Source organism: Canis lupus, chromosome 6 (assembly GCF_011100685.1).
Source record: "Canis lupus familiaris isolate Mischka breed German Shepherd chromosome 6, alternate assembly UU_Cfam_GSD_1.0, whole genome shotgun sequence".
Lineage (NCBI taxonomy): Eukaryota > Metazoa > Chordata > Mammalia > Carnivora > Canidae > Canis > Canis lupus.
The window spans coordinates 18393986-18408850 of NC_049227.1; positions in this window are offsets into that span (position 1 = coordinate 18393986).

The window sequence follows — 14865 nt, forward strand, 5'->3', positions numbered from 1 at the left end:
TTTATTTATTTATGATAGACATAGAGAGAGAAAGAGGCAGAGACGCAGGAGGAGGGAGAAGCAGGCCCATCCATGCCGGGAGCCTGACGTGGGACTCGATCCCGGACTCCAGGATCGCGCCCTGGGCCAAAGGCAGACGCCAAACTGCTGAGCCACCCAGGGATCCCCCTCAAAAGATATTTTAAAGGTGAAAATGAAGAATGCAAAATGCTGTGTCTCTGGCTGAACCTGGCCACTCCCTGTGTCCTGGGTCCTTTGACACTTTGCAGAAGGCCCCACAGGTTACTCTCATTCCTGGCCTCTGATTGGCCTTCTCTGGCTCACCCTTCCGACTGCCCCCCCACCCACAGTCTCTGCCTGGAAGGCCTTTAAGTGGCCTTCCAGGAACCAGATAATTCTTGGAATAACTGAATTTCTGATCTGAAAGAATCCTGGGAGTTAGAGCCCCACTCTCTACCCTTTGCAAAAGGACAAATCAAGGCCTGGTGGGACAGGGGGCAGGGAGTGGCTGAAATTCACATGAGGACTGGTGACCGGTCCTGACTCTACTCCTCCAGAACCTCCTTCTTCTGTTCCACACACTCTTCTACCCCCTTTCTCTTTGATCCCCTAGTTAGTTGCATATAATGTTTGTCTCCCCTGTTTCTGGGGTTCCTCCTGAGAACGGAGAGATGAGTAACCTCTACTTCCCCTCAGGATCCTAAGGCCATTTCCCCATCAGGTTGCCAAGATTCAAAGGATTCCCAGCTCCATGTAGAGAGAGAATCAGGAAATTCACCACGGGCTCTTTATTTGCTTCACAGGACCCCAATCCTCTTCTGCCCACTCAGCTCTCAGATGTATATACTTTTTAATTTCAACATCACCCCACAGTTGGTTTTTAACTGGTACTCCTTCAAGGTAATGCTAATAATAGAAACAGTGACAGCTACCATTACTAATCGTGTGCCCGAGGGTTTCCCCAGCCTCATGTATGACACAACAGTTTTGTGATTTCTACTCTATGTGCGTTTAGGCTATACCATTGGTTACTTAGGATTTTTAAAACGACCTCCTTACCTTTTTCACTCAAATATATATATATATATATTTAAAGATTTTATTTAGTCATTCATTCATGAGAGACACAGAGAAAGAGGCAGAGACACAGGCAGAGGGAGAAGCAGGCTCCCTGGGGGAGCCCAATGTGGAATTCAATCCAGGACCCCAGGATCACGCCCTGAGCCAAAGGCAGATGTTCCACCACTGAGCCACCCAGGCATCCCTCAAATATATTTTAAAAGGAGACTGGGGTGCCTAGATGGCTCAGGTGGTTAAGTGTCGGACTCTTGATCTCAGCTCAGGGCTTGATCTCAGTCAGGGTCATGAGTTCAAGCCGCATGTTGGGCTCCATGCTAGGTGTGGGAACCTACTTTAAAAAGAAAAAGAGAGAGAGAGAGAGACTATATAACCACCACAAGTGGAAAACCACAATCACTTGTCATAACCAGAAGACTGTAAAAAGAAACACCTAACCATAAGTTTTTTCAGTCCACTTATGCATAACTCGGATGACCTTGTATGCTAAGAGTCACAGGTGTTCATTTACACTTGGAGAAACACCACTTGTTTATGAGTCAGTTTGCCAGGTGCTTTGCATACATGGGAGAAGGCCTCATTGTAATCACTTGGTTACAAATGACTTAAAGAAGACACGGATGCCTGGCTTCCCCTCCCAGAGATTTTGATTTCATTGGTCTGAGATAGAGCCTGAGCATTCGAGTTTTGGAGAGTAATTCTAATGTGCGGTGACATGTGAGGACGTCTGATGCAGTGGGTTTTTGTCTCGGATTGCATACACCAAACATGGTCACAGCAAGGGCTCCCAACCCAGGTGCTCTCCTTACAATGTATGTGGCCAGCTTCCCATTAAATGGGGGATATGTGACTGTGATCCTTTTGAACACGGGAGGGCCTTTGTGAGCGCCTGGCCTGATAGAGTTAGAAAGAAGGGGTGGTATCATTACACACCATGACACCATGCACTTCTACCTTGCATTCTGGAGCCCAGTCACCCTGCTTTGGGAAAGTCCAAAATAACACACATGGAGAGGCAACACGGAAAGGCCACGTGTTGATGTTGTTCTGGTCTTCTGCCCTGCTGAAGTCCCAGCTGAAAGCAAAGTGTATAAGCAAAGAGAACCTGCAGAAGGTTCTAGCCCCAGCAGTAGTCAGTCACCTCTAGCAACTGAGTCTTCCCAGATAAGGCCTGGCATATTGGGGACCAGAGACAAGCCACCTCCAATTGTCCACCTACAGACTTAAAGCATGATGAAATGGTCATTTCAGGGATCCCTGGGTGGCGCAGCGGTTTGGCGCCTGCCTTTGGCCCAGGGCGCGATCCTGGAGACCCAGGATCGAATCCCACATCGGGCTCCCGGTGCATGGAGCCTGCTTCTCCCTCTGACTGTGTCTCTGCCTCTCTCTCTCTCTCTGACTATCATAAATAAATAAAAAAAAAATTTAAAAAAAAAAAAAAAAAAAAAAAAAAGAAATGGTCATTTCACAGCATTACATTTGGGAATAGTTTGTTACACAGCAATAGGGCCTGAAACAGCTCTACAGTCCTCAGACCTATGTCCAGATCCTGTCTGCAAACTTGGCTGTGAGCTAAGACAAATTATTTATTCTATATCTTAATGTTCATATGTGTAAACAGGAGATGAAGAGGACATCCACCTCCTGGAATGGCTTTGAGAACTCAAGGAAATGGGATTTTTCAAGCACTTAGCAGGGTACCTGACCCAGAACAAGAACTTAAGGAAACAGTGGAGTAGCAAACAGAATGGGTTCTGGACCCTGATTCTGTGGGTTCAAGTCCCTGCTCTTTTATTTCTTTATGACCTTGGGCCAGTTACCTAATCTTTCTTTCTTTTTCTTTTTTTAAAATATTTTATTTATTCATGAGACAGAGAGAGAAAGAGAGAAAGAGAGAGAGAGAGAGAGAGGCACAGACACAGGCAGAAGCAGGCTCCACGCAGGGATCCTGACACAGGACTCGATCCTGGGTTTCTAGGTTCACACCCTGAGCAGAAGGAGGTGCTAACCACTGAACCACCTGGGCTGCCCTTACCTAACCTTTCTAGCCTTGGTTTCCCCACGTGTAAAATAGGAATGCTTAGTAACATTCAGAATAGGGTTGGTTGCTGTGATTAAGTAAGTGTTGCAAAATGCATAGTAAGCAGCATATAAGTGCTTGATTAAAACAATGACACAGAAACAGAGCTCAGGCTTGCAAGAAACATGATCTATTGTGTAAATGGATAGTTCCTGCTCCTTTTCTGCACGCAGCAGGCGTTTGATGGGGTCAGTTCACAGTGTTTTCTCTCCTTTCTCCAGGGTGGCTCAAGAGTAGAGCTGGGAAGCGGCATGGAATGCTAGTGGCTCTAACATCCCCTTGATACCCTGGCATCTGCCAAGGTGTCCCCTCTTCTGCTCCTCCTGTCCTTTCTCCCTGCTCTTTAGCATCAACTCACACAGCCATGCACTTGGTGTGCTCTGGGCCACTTCCCACAGTCCCCATGTCACACCTGGGTGCAGGGATACATCAGGGATCTATCCACCGCTGGAAAAGGGGGCGCAGTCCCTCCTGTCCTCAGATCTATCCGTACTATTCAGAACGATCATGGCCTGGACTCTGTGGGAACACATCAATTCTAACTTTTGTTTCCTTTGCAAATCGCTCTCTTCTTTCCTTGACTTGGGGAGTATTTTCGAGTTTGCCTCACCCCACCCCCACCCCATCCACCTTGGTCTTATGTCACCGTGATTCTCCCATGCTTTCAGTCCCCCATGGTTGTTGAGCTCAAAATGAAACTGCACTGACATGCCTTCATTGCGGCAAGGAGAGCCACAGTGTAAATGAGTGTAAAAGGGAAGATGGGGAAACTCCACCTCGGTGTGTATGTAAAAATTGCATGGTGATAGATGGTCACCAGGCTTCTGGTGGTCAGTCACTCCATAGCACATACCGGTGCCGAATTATGATGTTACGCCTGAAACTTACATGTTACAGACCAATTTGACTTCAATTTTTAAAAAGCTTGAGAATATTATTCAGCCACAGTAATTATTGTTGTTATCACACTGAATATTTGCTAATGTTATCACACTGAATATTGGCTGTTATTATCATGCCGAATATTTACTAAAGTCCTGTGGGAAGGGAAAGGCCTGGGTCATGGGTTCACTGCCCGTCATGGGCGGAGTGGGGAGGGAATCAGCTGTGCTGACACCCAGGTCCAAAGTTTCTAGAGAGCTCTGTGGCCTTCAGGGAGTCCGGGGGTGGAGGGGCAAAGTAGGGAGAAGAGCCCACCCCCAGAGTCTCTGTGCAAGCAGCCAGCCCCAACAGAGGACGCCTTTCCCCAGGGGCCAGACGGTAGCAGCACTCAGGTCTCTATCAACTAGAGGCCCTTCCTTTTCTATGTAAAACAAAGTGTTCTTAGCTTTTCTGATCAAAAGCAGTTAATGCCCAGGAATGAGAAGATAACCACCAACCTTTGGATTCAGTCCTCCTGACTGATCACACCCTCCTTCCAACTTTTTTTTTACCCCTCACTTTTTTCCCCTCTTTCCAACTTTTGTCTTACATCGGTTTTGCGCAAACTTATCCTGTTCTCTCTTTTCTGGAGAACTGATTTGGAGAGTTTTTTCTTTTCTTTTCTTTTCTTTCCTTTTCTTTTTTTTTTTTTTTTAAGATTTTATTTATTTATTCATGAGAGAGAAGGAGAGAGAGGCAGAGACACAGGCAGAGGGAGAAGCAGGCTCCATACCGGGAGCCCGACACGGAACTCGATTCCAGGTCTCTCCAGGATTATGCCCTGGGCTGAAGGCGGCACTAAACCGCTGAGCCACCTGGGCTGCCCTCTTTCTATTTTTATTTTTTAATTGTTTGAGGAAATGATCATTTTATTCATTCAACAGATATTTATCAATCCAGGGAATATTCTAGAAGCTATGGATACAGTGTTAAAATGGAGCTTACGTTCTATTTTTTTTTTTAAGATTTTGTTTATTTAGGGATCCCTGGGTGGCGCAGCGGTTTGGCGCCTGTCTTTGGCCCAGGGCGCGATCCTGGAGACCTGGGATCGAATCCCACGTCGGACTCCCGGTGCATGGAGCCTGCTTCTCCCTCTGCCTATGTCTCTGCCTCTCTCTCTCTCTCTCTCTCTCTCTCTCTCTCTGTGTGTGACTATCATAAATAAATAAAAATTAAAAAAAAAAGATTTTGTTTATTTATTCATGAGAGACACAGAGAGAGGCAGAGACATAGGCAGAGAGAGAAGCAGGCTCCCAGTCGGAAGCCTTGAAACTTACATCAACCAAACACAAGAATTTCAACAGGGGCTTGTGCAATATAAAATGCCTTGATTAGGGAAAGCCTCACAGGGAAGGGAGGGCATTAAATGAAGGCCAGAAGGAAGTTAGGGAGTGCATTGTGCTGGAATTCTTTATTTCCTTAAGAGCACACAATACCATCTAACATACTATGTATTTTACTTCTCAATTTACTGTCAGAAGTTAGGGCAGGTGACTTCAGGCAGCCAAGAAATCTGGTGCAATGAGAAGGGCTGGAGGCTCAGTGACCAGAAGCAGAGAGCAGGGCTGGGGAAGGTAGCCTAAGAGTCCTCTCCTCTGCTGACACTGATCCCTCTGTCTCCCCAGTCAGGTGCTTCAGCACTGGAGCAGATGCACTACCCCCAGGAGTCTCCTGCAGGTGTCCAGTGGGAAGCCCTCTCTGTCACCACCCTCCTTAACATGACACTTGACACGATCCATATTCTTGCCCACAGTGTTCTAGGACCTCAACCACTGCCCTTAAGATACGGTCCGCTTCAGGGCTGGTATCTGGCGCTAACTAGGTGCACAGTAAACATTTATGGAGGGCGCCCCGGTGGCTCAGTCGGTTTAGCATGTGCCTTCAGCTCAGGTTATGACACCAGGGTGCTGGGATTTGACCCCCTCATTAGGCTCCCTGCTCAGCGGGGAGCCTGCTTCTCCCTCTCCCTCTGCCCCTTCCCCTCCCAGGCCTCCAAACATCTTGCTTCAGGCTGTCCATGTTGACCTCAGCTCCTCCTTGAATGAGAGCAAAGCAGGGAGGGGGGAGCATCAGTATAACTTTGCTGCTTCTTTTTTTTTTCTTTTTTTTTTTAATTTTTATTTATTTATGATAGTCACACACACAGAGAGAGAGAGAGGCAGAGACACAAGCAGAGGGAGAAGCAGGCTCCATGCACCGGGAGCCCGACGTGGGATTCGATCCCGGGTCTCCAGGATCACGCCCTGGGCCAAAGGCAGGCACCAAACCGCTGCGCCACCCAGGGATCCCAACTTTGCTGCTTCTATATGAGTTGTCTGGGCCTGCTCTGCTCTCCTCCTCTGGTACCAGGTGGATGGATGGATTCAGTGGCTCAAACCAGCAAGGAGAGCAGTGAGGACACAAGATCCTGACCAACAAGCTCTGCCAGAGGGTCCTATGAGCCAAGCCAATCTACCTGCAAGATCTATCCCCTGCAGAGGAGAGTGTGAGCCAGGATGGGGGTTGAGGTGGTGGAGAGGGGGGCCTGTACTACCTCTGACCTCTAACTCAGCTTCTCTCTGGCAGCAAGATCCCTGTCTTCACCTATCCCTTTGCTCCTGAGGACTTCCTGGTATTTACAGAAACCTTGGAATGCATATTCCTACTCCTGCTGGGCTTTGGGGGAATGGCCACTAGATTCCTAGTGGAGGAATGTGTGGAGCCCCCAGGGGCCAGGAGACTCCCTGAGGTCCTACACTCTGATCTGCCCCTCCCTCTGCCCTCTCACCATGTCTCTGCTTCTTTCACTTTTCTGACCTGTGCTGCTCTTCACAGTCACCCAGGTAAGATCCTCGGAGCTGGCAAACAGAGAGGACCCTAGGGTACGGGCCGGGTCAATAGGGCTCCTCACATTCTCAGCAAATAAATGCATGAGGGATCATCTCTTTATCAACATGGAAACCTGGCACCGTTTGGACAGGAGGGCTCAGGGCTAGGCCGCTTGCTGTCTTTCACTTCTGGGCAGGGTTTCTGGCCCCTCTTCCTGCCTTTGTTCATTCATTAGAGGAGGTATGCACTGGACTATGGAGACTTGATTATACCGTCCCATGTCATTGAAATTTGCTAGATATTCTCACAAAAAAAAAAAAAAAAAAAAAAAAAAGCATGTGAGATGATGGATGTGTTCATTAATTCAAAGGGGGAAGCTTTTCACAGTGTGTACACATATCAGATCATCACCCAGTGTACTTTAAATAGCTTAAAATTTTATTTGTCAATTACACCTCCATAAAGATAGGGAGGAAAGCAGTGTGGCCTTTCGAGCCATACTGTTTTAGTTCAAATTTTAGTCCTGCTACCACTATGTTATTAACCTCAGTTTCTTCATCTGTAAAATGGATTGTTTTGAGGAATACATGAGTGCAAAGCATTTGAGCAGGGTCTGGCATATAGAGAAGACTCATAAATGCTAACTGCTGGCACCTGAGTGGCTCAGTTGTTAGGCATCTGCCTTTAGCTCAGGGCATGATGGCTCCCTGTAGGGAGCCTGCTTCTCCCTCTGCCTTTGTCTCTGCCTCTCTCTCTATGTCTCTCATGAATAAATAATGAAATCTTTTTTAAAAATGCTAACTGCTATACCAAGTGGTATAGTATAAAGGGCTAAGAAATCCAGAGGTCCTAGGTTCAAATCCCAGAGCTGCTGCTTACTAGCCAAGGGTAACCTTGGGCACAAAGCCTTAATGGTCCTCAGTTTCCTTTTCATATAATGAATGAAAATAATAATACCTACAGGATAATAATAAAACCCTACATTGTGAAGATCACATGAGCCAGTAGCACATATAAGCATTTGATTAAATGTTACATAATTTTATAAAATTATAATATAACTGCAACCTTATTCTATTCTGTGTAAGCTCCATTAAGGAAGAACTTATGCCGGTCCCATTCACAGCTAAACTCCAATGCCTCGAACACACTGAGTTGGCGATCAGTAAATATTGACCAAGGTTCTGCTCTGTTTTTACATTGTTCTTTCTATCTGAAACGCTCTCTCCATTGGCTTCTGATAGAGTGCTCCTTCTACTACATGATATATTTGCCTTTATCATTAAAAAAATCTGGCCTGTGATTTTTGTCATTGGAAATCCATTGTGAAGCTGGATCAAAGCGGGGGAGGGGACCTATGCTGCAAGTGGCAGAAACACAGCTCGAAATAGCTTAAGCAAGAGAGAAGAGTGGCTTGTGGAGCTGAACATTTCAGAACAACTGCTTCAGGAATAGCTGGATCCTGGAACCTAAAGAAAATATTAAGATTCTTGTCTCCCTCTCTGGCTCTCAGCTCTACTTTCCCATGTGTTGGCTCCAGCCTAAGGCGGGGTCTTTCCTGAGGGCTGCCGACAGCAAATCCAGATTCACGTCCTACCTATTTAATCATATCTGCAGAGAGAAAGTTTCCTGATGACAAGTCCAGGGACTAACTCTCAGTGTGTCACACACCCATCCTAAAACTGTCCACTCTGTTGAGGGGCATGGAGTCCCCTGACTGGCTGGGCTTGTCAGATGCCCACCATGGGGATGGGGGGGATGTTAGGCTCTGTAAGAGGATGGATAAATTCCCCCAAAGGAAAATCCAGATGCTCTTTTTTCTTTTTTTTTTTTTTTAAGGAAGAATGGGTAGGCAGGTGGAAATGGCAAATGGCTGACATCCCAAGGGATCCTCTTCTCTCCTTATCCTCTTACTCACTGACTGGTTGACAAACTTTACTTTGTGTGGTCTCAATAGTAATAACACTTTGCAGGTTCTGGAGCCCCTGTGCACTCTCTCTGTGAGGAAGGCACTGCTATGCCCATTCTCCAGATGAAGAAAGGTAGGCCACAGAGTGGATGATCAGGGCTTTCCAGTAAGTTTCAAACTGCCCTGCTTCGACTTGTTACCTCTGGTTTCACATTTGCCCAGTCTTCGTGGCTAGGTGGCCACCTCTGTGGGTAAGGACCATGGTTGCCATGCCTTGGTACTCGGCCCCCAGTTCTGTCTTCCCCTCTCCTGCCCAGGGGCACCACTTCAATTCAGAAGCATGAAAAGAGTAAAAGTTGTTCATATCAATATTGCCAACAGGACTCTGAAGTCTCACGAAGTGGCTGGATGCTCAAGGTCTGGAGAAAGACCCTAGAGGTCTGGGAAGGTTTCAGAATGTGTAGAAAAATTGAAAAGCTAAGAGACTAACATCTAGATCTTAGGGCTACACATCAGGTCTTAGTGTAGATGGGAATAGGATGGGACAGTCCTCTCAGAGCCATAGAAGGAAGAAGGCATTTATGAAAAGATGAGACCTGATGGAGGGACAAGGAGCCAGTTATTTGAAGAGCTGAGGAAAGAGTATTCTAGGCAGAAGGAACAGTAGTATGTACAAAGGCTCTGAGGTAGAAGTGTGCTGGGTGTGTTTGTTAGGGAGCCAGAGTGTGTGGGAGGGAATGAAAGACGTCAGTGGGAAGGATCATGAGGATTTTGTAAGCCATTGGGAGGGTTTTCACTTTTACTCAGAGTGACATGAGGTGCCACGGGAATCAGTGAACCCAGGACCAAAGTTGTGGCAGGAGGAGGAAAAGTGGGTGGGCAGAAACATGTATGTTGTATATATTATTTCGCACGAATCAGATAATACATAGAAATATAAGCAGGGATGGGGGGCCTGGGCGGCTCAGTCGGTTAAGCAACTGACTCTTGATTTCGGCTCAGGTCATGATCTTAGGGTTGTGAGATCAAGTCCTGAGTCAGACTCTGCACTGAGCATGGAGCCTGCTTAAGATTCTCTCTCTGCCCCTCCCTGCACCACCCCCTCTAAAAACATAAATATATATATATATATATAATCACCAGAATGGACAGTTCTAGGATGGGTGTGTGACACACTGAGAGCCATGGGTATGTACCATTCCTGGGGATTGAGCTGTCCACTCAGCTGGGGGTTCATGCAGTGGGCCCAATGGGTGAGGGACATGGGAGCAGGGGTGGCTGAGACCCCGTGGAGGCCACCAGGTGAGGGCCCTGGGAGTGGTGTAGGGCCTGGTGTCAGCCTCAGAGCCTAGGGCTGCTGGAGGACCTGGTGTCTGCCAGTGCTTGCCCGCATCTCTCAAACACCTGGCGGGGCCTGTCCTGGGGCTCAGCTCAGGGTCTGTCTCCATTCTAAGCGCTCTTCATAGGCTCAATGAAGCCTCACCTTGCCAGGGAGGTGAATCTCACCCACTGGTTCTCAGATTTGAGGCTGTTCACACCTGACCCAGGGCCCAATTGCCTCGCTCCCTGAGATTTCTGGTTCTGGCCTGATTTCTGTTCTTTTTCTTTCTTTCTTTCTTTTTTTATTTATTCATGAGAAAGAGAGAGAAAGAGAGAGAGAGAGGCAGAGACACAGGCAGAGGGAGAAGCAGGTTCCTCACAGGGAGCCTGATATGGGACTTGATCCCAGGTCTCCAGGATCAGGCCCTGGGCTGAAGGTGGCACCAAACTGCTGAGCCACCCACCAGGCTGCCCCTGATTTCTGTTCTGATGTATGTTTCCGGCTCCCTGGACCCTCTCTGCCTCTGCGCCCCACCACCCGCACCCCAACCATCCCTATTTCCTGAGATGTAACTGAAGCCTCTTCTGTTTCTTACCTTCTTCCACCCTCTCTCCTTCAGCCTTTCTTTGTCCATTGATGACAACCATCCCTTGTATTTATTAATGACAACTAACATTGCTTTCCTTGTGAGCGAGGCCTTATAATACTACTAATAGCTATAACCTATAGTTCTACCGTATGCCAGGCCCTGTTCCAAACACTTTATAAATAATAGGTCATTGAATCCTCTAAACAGTCTCATGAGTTTGTATTACTTTCCTCATGTTATAGATGACAAAGCAGGCACAGAGAGGTTAAGTAACCTGCCTAAGATCACACAGCTACTCAGCAGCAGCCATTTCTCTGCGTCTTATCCAGCTGGTAGAAGTAGCCTCCACACTTGCTAGATGAGCCAAGATCAGGGAGATTTCAGGCCTTGACCAAGGGAAGTGTTGGAGCTTTGAAAGCAGCGTAGGTCTGTCTCCCTCCCAAGCGGGACCTAGACCCATGATGCCCTTTGCCCTCCCAAGTGCACCTTCAATGTCTGAGCTGAGAGGTGGGCTGGGCCGGGATCATGAGCTTCATCTTGCAGATGAGGAAACCAATGCACAGAATGTTTGGGCCTCCTTTAAGAGAGCACATACATGGGGGGAAGGGCGAGAAGGGCTGGGACTTGAACCGGGATTTTTACCCCCAGGCTGGTGTTTTTCCTCTGCAGCCCTGCCTCCTGGGCTTCAAATTCTTCCTTCCTGGAACTCTACAGAGCTGGCGTCCCACTTTCTCACACCCGGTGTACTCAGTCCACTGGACCCTGCATCCATGTACACTTAACACAGAACACCCAGGGATAAACATCTCATCAGTAGCTAGCCATCCCTCTCCTTTCTCTCCAGACCCCTTTCTCTCAGACTATCCCACGGTTGATAATCCCAAAAGAGACTCCCCATTAGGGGCAGCCACCCAGGTCGATGGGAGGGGGCGTGGTGAGTGCATGCTGCAGAATAAATCCTGGTAGACGCTGGGTGTGGTGTGGTGTGGGGTGCATGTGTGTAGTAGGAAAGAAGTCAGGTGATGAGAGCTGGGGCTCTGGGGCTTTCCATCTCCTCTCTGGGGACCAGGCAGGTGCTGTGCCGTGGCTCAGGATCTCACCACCTGTGCTCTGGAGACTCAGAGGTGTGGCCCCAGCTCCAGCCTGGCCTCACCTCCCCCCCCCCCCCCCCCCCCCCCCCCCCCCCCCCGCCTTCCTGCCCTCACCGAAGCTCATCTTGGCTTAACCAAAGGGTTAGTTCCAAGCCTCGGAGCTGACATCAGAGGGCCTAGGGATTCCCCTCAGCAGCCCAAGCTGAAAACGGGAGACATGAGTTCCAGTCTTCATTCTGTCACTGATCTGCTGCATGACCCTGAACAAGACTTCCCCTCCCTGATTCTATCCTGATGTCACATCTGAAGCTTCCAACTTCTACTTCCTGGGCTCAGGATTCCCATGCAGCCCCATGGAGTGCCCCACGGGGTCCAAGCTCTAACGGGGTACTTGGAAAATAATCAGAAAATTAGTGGATGGTTCTTTTCTCTTTTTTTAATCATCTAGGTTTTATTTTCCTTACGTAATAGTAGTGGCAGCATTTGAAAACTGTTAGTACTTTTAAATGAGGAACCTGAGGTCCAGAGCTGATTAGTGACTCACCTGAGGTCACCAGAAGTATTAGTTACACACTGGAATCTAGAGCTCAGAATTCTTGGCTTCCTTTCTAGCAATTCTCAGCCTTTACCACATCCCTTCCATTTCCTGCTGGGATCCCAGCCCAAGTCTCAGCTCACCAGCCAAGATCTGCTTGTGGAAACTGAGGCCCAGATAGACACATGGCCCAAGTCCATCCTCCAAAGGTAGGAACAGAGGCTGGCGCCGCCCTCATTGGCTCTTCAGCTTCTTGGCAAGGATCTGCTAAGATCATTGGCCAAGGGCCATGTCCAGCAGCCCAGCCTCCCACTTTACATCCTCCGTACCTGTCCAGAACCTCAGCCAGAGCAGTAGAAGGCTGACAGGGAGACGTGGGTCTCAGCAGCTGGTCCCAGACTTGTTGCTCTATCAGGGCAATTTATAGAGAACCAGCCCATGAGCAGAACCCAATTTAGGTACTTGTGGCAGAAGACAGATTAGTTCACTGATTTACTAAGAATCTGCTATTGTTAGCTACTAGGGATATATCAGTGCACGTAACAGACACGAATTCTCACTCTCGTGGATCTCATACTCCAGTGCATGGAGGCAGGCCAAAAAAGGGGAGAGAGAAAATGATAGATATTTTAAAACGCTATGTAGAAAAATAAAGCAGGGAAAAGGACGGAGAATGTTGGCGGCGGGGGTGGTGGTGGTGTCTTACTAGATATCGGTAAGCAATTTAAACAAAGGGAACATTCCTTAAAGATAATGTCCATGAGCTATGATTACATGGGATTTCTGGAATCTAATGAAGGGAATCTATAAAAATTTAAGACAAAAAATACTTAATAATGAATAATTTAAAGCTTACTTGCTGAAATGAAAAAAATAAAGGTGTTCACTATGACATCTAATTAACATGGCTTTAAAGTACCCAGCTAGAAGAGCAAAGTAAAAAAATAATGTACATTTTTAAAAGTATATACTTACGGCAGACACTGAAAAATGTCATATAAACTGACAAAAATATTAATCTGGATTTTTATTTTAATGAAACTCACTGCAAATTATAAACATAGGTCGTGATCCTGGGATCTGGGGATTAAGTCCCCTATCAGGGCCCCAAGTTGGGGTTTCTGGTCAGCGGGCACCTGCTTCTCCCTCTTCTGCCTGTCGCTCTGCCTATTTGTGTTCACTCTCACTCTTGCTCTCTCTCTCTGTCGAATAAATAAATAAAATATTTTTAAAAATGCTATTGTGTAAAAAAAAAAAAAGTAAACCATGTAAACACTAACCAAAAATAGCAGAACTTGTCAAATTAATTTCAGAAAAAGTAAACCTCAGGGGGAAAAATATTATCAGGGATAGAGACATCACATACTGACAAAAGGGTCAGTTCTTTTGTTTTTTAAATATTTTATTTATTTATTCATGAGACAGAGAGAGAGGGAGAGAGGGAGAGAGGCAGAGAGGCAGAGACATAGGCAGAGGAAGAAGCAGGCTCCCCAGGGGAACCCAATGTGGGACTCAATCCCAGGACCCCGAGATCACGACCCGAGCCAAAGGCAGATGCTCAACCGCTGAGCCACGCAGGGGCCCTGGGTCAGTTCTTTAAAAAGACATAACAATCCTAATTGTGTCTATACCTACACAATAGAACTTCAAAACACATGAGAGAAACTGATAGATCTAAAAGGAAAAAAAAAAGATGTATCTACAGTCATAGTTGGAAATTGCAACCTTTCTTTCTAGAAAAGAGAAAGTGCTAGGGCCAAGGTTGTGTCTTTTAATCAGGTAGTCAGTGAGGACTCTGTTTGAGAAGGTGACATTTGACCAGGGATCATAAGAAGAGAGTGAGTTTTGCAGATATCTGGAAGAAGAGTGTTTCAGGCAGAAGGGACAGTAAGTGCAAAGGCCCTGAGATAGGAGCATGCCTGGTATGTTGCAGGAGCAATGAAGGAGCCAGTATGGCTAGAGTGGTATGATCAAGGATAGAGCAAGCAAGAAAAGAAATATGCAACGTCCATTGGAGACAGGATTTATGGCAGGAAGGAATGAGCTATTCAGGGGAGGAAGCCCATGACAAGGGGTAGGTTCAGAACAGTTGAGAAGAGGGGACTCCAGAGAAGGGCATTCTAGGCAAAGAGAAGAGCTTGTGCAAAGGCAAGCTGGTATAAGATGGCTCATCGTATTCAAGTATGAAGCTCCAGTTGCTGGAGCAGGAATAGGGCAGAAGCTGGGGATGAGGATGCAGGTGTCGGCTGCAGGTGTCAGCTACAGCCAGACTGGGAAGGGCAGAAAAGCAGCAAGAGACAGGAGGTCTCTGGGAACCCTAAGAGAGGGTCAGGAGGGTCAGTGGGTTGTGATGAGAGAGTGGAGGATGGAGTTCAAGGTTTGAGAGGCACGGTAGCTCTGAGCAATGGCAAAGGATGGGGAGTGGTTGTGGTCAGAGGGTGAGTAGGGTGGCTCACCTCCCGGATGGATGGTAGGACTTGGGGATGTGAGGCAGACCAGTCAGGGCCTATGCCTTTTCTCATGATCAGTCTCAG